The sequence below is a fragment of the Staurois parvus genome, unplaced genomic scaffold (genome assembly GCF_062004578.1).
Source record: "Staurois parvus isolate SC_StPar_1 unplaced genomic scaffold, SC_StPar_1.0 ptg001515l, whole genome shotgun sequence".
Classification (NCBI taxonomy): domain Eukaryota; kingdom Metazoa; phylum Chordata; class Amphibia; order Anura; family Ranidae; genus Staurois; species Staurois parvus.
In genome coordinates, this window is record NW_028319311.1 from 1,731,301 (window position 1) to 1,737,424 (window position 6,124).

Sequence of the window (6,124 nt, forward strand, 5' to 3'; positions counted from 1 at the left end):
AATTTCATTCAAAGCAGATGTGATTCCTATAGTGATGCTGTGATTGGCCCACAGCTATCACATGGTACCTGGGGCAGTCACATCACCCTGTATTGTGTGATAGCTGTGGGCCAATCACAGCACACAATAGTAATCACAGCTGTTAAAAGTGTAACTCATTCATGGCAGTTCAAAACATTGCTGTTACAGTAATCATCCCCACACCCCCCCCCACACACACACACACCCACACACCCAGAGTATTACAGTGTTACTACGTTGACACTGAACTGATGTAAAAAAAAGTAAAAAAATAAAAAAATGTAAAAAAAATGTATTAACAGAATTTATTTTTTAACGTATTGTCACCAGTCAGTATCGCTGATCACCGCCATACCAGTGATATTAATGCACTGTATTGCACTGGCGACAGTATGTGCAAAAAAAATGTGATTTAAAAAAAACATTTTATTTAATTTCTTCATTTTCCAAAAAATAGTGCCAAAAAAATACAAACTTCAAAAAACTCACCATGCCTGTTACTAAATACCTTGTACTGTCCCAGCATTTTAGGGCCTGAAGAAATTCGATCGGCCGTCAGTACATCAGGTTTGATACATTTTCAAATATATATCCCATAGTTTGTAGACTCTGTAACTTTCAAACCAACCAATTAATAAACACTTATTGGGATTTTTTTTTACCAAAGACATGTATCAGAATACCTGTTGGCCTAAATTTAAAATGAAAAGCGATTTTATTGTATTTGTCTTTTAACAGAAAGTAGAAAATACTTTTATATATATATATATATATATATATATATATATATCATATAATAATAATAATAATGTTTTATATATATATATATATAGCTATATATTAATAATTAATATAGCAAAAAAACAGTGGTAATCAAATAACACCAAAGGAAAGCTCTATTTGTGTGAAATAAAATGATACAAATTTCATTTGAGTGCAGTGTTGCATGACTGCGCAATTGCCAGTTAAAGTAGCGCAGTGCTGAATAGCAAAAAAATGGCCTGGTCATAAAGGAGGTAAAACCTTTCCAAAGGTCAAGTAAAACATAAAAACAAGTTGCAGGACTGTTTTACTATCTCTGTAATGCAAGTCTGTGGAAAATGTGTGTTGCCTGGCTGTGCAGGGCTATAGGAGGACCCAAAATTCGGAGGCTGCTAAGGAGGTAGTGCTATATAACTAAAGGCAAAATTTTTTTTTTCTTTTTTTTGGGATAGATGGGAGAGAGATCAGAACCCATGTCAGTTTTTATTGCGGTCTGTGCCCCCATTAAGAAGATTCACCCTCTTCATTTGCCCTGCTTACCATTATCATTGAAAGTGACATTTAAAAAAAATCCTAAATTTTGGGTTGTCCCCAGAAAAGCAATAGAGGTGAAATCTTCCAATGGGGAGCTCCACGAGCCGGGCCCTGACATTCCTTCTGTACTGAAATGTATTGTAATTGTACTGTCTCCCTTATATTGTAAAGCGCTGCGCAAACTGTTGGCTCTATATAAATCCTGTATAATAATAATAACTAGAAAAGGTACAATTTCTGTGGAAATTGTGTGAAGTGTTCTTGCATCCAACCCTAACCAAGTGATTGATGAAATGTAAGCAGTGCACATGGCAAGCCTGATAGAGTGAGAACTTTTATTTTGCAGCTCACAGTCTAGCCTTGGTCACTCTGCTTCCTGGTGACTCATCTTCGGTTGCTATGGCAACTCACTCAGTCACAGCAAGCTGAGAGGGGCTTTTATAAACACACTGCTCCAACTTGGTCACTTGACTGGCGATTGCCATCTTCAAACGGTTGTAGTTTTAAAAGTATAAATGCTACAAAGATCTTTATATTGTGATCATCACAAGACCCAGATCTGCATTTTGATGTATAGTATGTCTCTGAAATATTAAAAATGAAGGCACAGTTGCAGTTTAGAAATTGCCCTTCAAATTTGAGGTGGCTAGAGTGGAGTGTCAATGAATGTCAATGGGCGGTGTGAGTTGCAAACAAATGGTCATATTGTGAAAACTATCAGGAGTATGGCTTAGCCGTGGACATTTTTAGTGGCAGCAGGGTTAGCTGAACGTTTTGATATAAGATATGTGTAGGTGGGCTTGAAAATGACAGAGTGATGGCAGTTTACAAATCATGTCCTGATTTTTCCTTCCACACACTAGCTTTTGTCAGCTCCCACTCTAGTTGCTCCATTCATTCCTATGGGAAAATTTCACCACAAAAACAGCGATATTACATGAAGCATTCGGCGAAACGTTCCACAAAGTAATAGCAATCCGATCGGGAACAATCCGCACGTTTCGGTATATTACTTGTCTTTGTAGTGTAAAAACTGTGGGAGGAGTTAGCGTGGCAAATTTGGCTATAATAAGAATATATATGTGAGATAACAATAAGTGTTTTTGCAAGAACACTTAATAATGGGGACACTCATTCTGGTGACCTGGGGGAGTCTTTTAATTTGCAGAGATTTCCTCTCACTTCCTGTTTGGCTCTGGGACAGGAAGTGAAATCTCCGCAATGGGACACAGATAGAGAAAACAAACCTGACGGGGGTTATAACTCTCCCTTACTCTATCCAAAATGACAAAAAATGTAATTTAATTTAATTTTAATTTTTATTTAAAGTTTTTTTTTATTTTTTTGTTTTCTTCGGTATCTTCCACTTTTTCATTTCTATTATTTTTTTTCCCTTTTACTCTATCCAAAATGAAAAAAAAATGTAATTTAATTTAATTTTTATTTAAAGATTTTTTTTTTGTTTTCTTTGGTATCTTCCACTTTTTAATTTCTGATATGTTTTCCTCTTTTTATTTCTATTATTTAACTTTTTCTCTATCTAGGTGTCCATTTTGCTATCCCTTGTTCCACTTCTACTTTCCTGCGACTGTCTTCTTCCATAAATGTTTTGCATCTCCACCTTTGTTCTGTTTCTCTACATATTTGGCCTTTTTTCCCTAGCAATGTTATGGGCAGTAAAACTCCAAAGTAAACTGAGCTGACTTCTGAACTTTAGCACAGCTGCATTGCTTACTGGAAAGCACTTTTTTTTTTTTAAAATAAGGGTCTCAATTTGATGTGAGCTCATCCCAGCCAAGATAAAATATATCTTCTAATTACTGAATCCAGTAAGTGCCCACCTGAGGCAGTCTGACCTCTCGCCGTTCTTCTCTTTCACTGTGAATTTCAGCGGCGGAGAGAAATCAGAGTCCTGTCACCTTTACTTATTACCTGTCCCCGCGGTGAGAAGACGGAGCTCAGGCCAAGATGCCTCGACTCAGCTAAATGACGGCCTGACAAATCGCGGCGTAACGTACTGTGACAGTGAGAAGAGCCGCGCAGGTAATTGCACAGCTATTTCCGCTTCAAAAATTTAAATGGCTCCGTGTAAAATTCAAGAACTTTGGCAAATATAAAAACCTCCAACTAGTCTTCAGAAGGAAACAATAATATATTTTTAGTAAGTGCAAATTTCTAGTTCTAACTTTTCACCTGGAAGTAAGTTTTGGAATGTGTTTACCAGGGGCGGACTGACCATTTGGAAACTCGGGCACTGCCCGAGGGCCCGGGGTCAGTAGGGGGCCCTATGAGATGCCCCTGGTACCTTTTTCATAGGCTTTTTTGAGTTTGGCCAAGGACACAGGGGCCCCATGATCCCCTATTGCCTGGGGGCCCCATGAGTTGTCAGTCCGCCCCTGGTGTTTACTATTCTGTAACTTTATTAAAACATATATATATATATAGAGAGAGAGAGACCGAAAAGAAAATTGGATTGCTGCAAATAAAAAACTTTTATTCTTGAAATATCACCATACAAAAGGGTGATCCAAAAAAATTGGCAAAGCCATACCTCATAGTGTTCAACAAACAGTTTTGAACTATTATGTTAACGCCCTTCTTCAGATCTGAACACATATTGAAATACAAAATGCTACTTAGATCAATATATACATACATCATAATTGGAATCAATTATATAAGTAAGCACAAATTAAATGTACATCAGATGAACATCTTCTAATAAAGGTGGTGGTTTAAGAGTGAAAATTCTGTCAGGAACAAATATCCCCATCAGGGGCAGACTGACAACTCATGGGGCCCCCGGGCAATAGGGGATCATGGGGCCCCTGTGTCCTTGCCCAAACTCAAAAAAGCCTATGAAAAAGGTACCAGGGGCATCTCATGGGGCCCCCTACTGACCCCGGGCCCTTGGGCAGTGCCCGAGTTTCCCAATGGTCAGTCCACACCTGATCCCCATATTAAATATGTGGAATGTAGACATAAATACCTATTATAAAAAGCACATATATATATATTAAGGGAAATAAAGAAATGAAAAAGTACATACAGTATGTATAATAAACCACATGTGTGTATATATATAGTTTTATTGAAAAAAAAAGTGTTTTTCTTATAACATTTTGCAAATAAATAATCTTTCTTCATAAATCTTGGCCACAATGTATTCATCTAAAAAAAAAACAAATTGGTGTATAACCAAAAATTATAATTTAAAAAAAAAATGTTTACATTTTTATTTAATTTTTTATTTTATTATTTATGGTTTTTTTTTAACATACTGTCACCCTAGCAGTACAGTGTCACCATGGTGACACTGTACTACTTGTGGGGGGTGATGAAGATTTTTTTTTTTTTTTTTTTTTTTTACACTGATTGCTTTTACACCCATAAAGGCTGTAAAAGCAATCATTTCTCCTTCTCTCTGGCTGCATTCATGCAGCCATTGAGAAATACTGTGAGAGCTGTGATTGATCACAGCTTGTCACATGGTACAAGGCTGTTGTGAATAGCCCTGTACCATGTGATCTCTGTGATCATTCATAGATTTCACACGTAGTAAGCAATGATGTCAGAAGTGACATCTTGTTTACTACTGTTAATGTGATCACTGACTGGCCAATCAGTGATCACATGAATCGGGACCTCACACAGGTCCCGTACAGCGATCTGTTCCTCCGGACACAGCGGGCACCGATAGCTCCCAGGGTGCGCGCACAGGCAATGGATGCGGGGGGGACGTTTAGAAACGTCCACCCGCATCAGCAGCGCTCCCGTCCAGCCAATAATCTACATGAGCCAGACGGAAGTGGTTAAGATGATTCATGTAGTATTTACTTCCTGGAATCCATCCGCCCTCAGCTCAGCACAATCTGGAGTCTCGCAGGACCCCTTCATCAGGTACATCACACCGGCATATCTTGTATCTCCAGTAGCAAACCAATTTTATAGCCAAAAATATGACATCTGGGCTATACCACTTACTTTGTCTTTCATCCGCATTGGATACAGAACTTTGGTTCATGATTTTATTAATTTTTAAGCGGATAATAACATCCTTTTTTATCTCGGACGACATTGACATTATTAGTGCCATTCTGTTTTGCTTTAACGGTCACAATTACATGCAATTTTGGCTCTACATCAATAGCGCTCATTATCAGATATTGTTTCTTTTACACGTCTCCAATGGTTAATCGAGCAGCTGTGATCATGGCCTCAACACGCTACATTGCCTTATTATGGTTACCAGCGCCCAACTGCTTTGTGAATTCTATTCCTTTCAATGAGCTACCCTACCCATATGGAAGAAAAATATATTGGAAATATACAGTTGCAAGAAAAAGTATGTGAACCCCTTGGGATTACGTGGAGTTTTGCATGAATTGGGCATAAAATGTGCTCTGAACGTCATCTAAGTCACAACAATAGAAGAACACAGTCTGCCCAACATAATACTACACAAACATTAGATGTTGCCATGGTTTAATTGCACATAACATGTAAAAATTCACAGTGCAGGGAGGAAAAAGTATGTGAACCTTTGGACTTAATAACTGGTTGACCCTCCTTTGGCACCAATAACCTCAACCAAACGTTTCCTGTAGTTGCAGATCAGACCTGCACAACGATCTGGAGTCATTTTGGACCACTCCTCTTCACAAAACTGTTTCAGTGTAGCAATATTCTTGGGATGTCTGGTGTGAATCGCTCTCTTAAGGTCATGCCACAGCATTTCAATCGGGTTGAGGTCAGGACTCTGACTGGGCCACTCCAGAAGGCGTATTCTGTGCTGTTGCAGCCATTG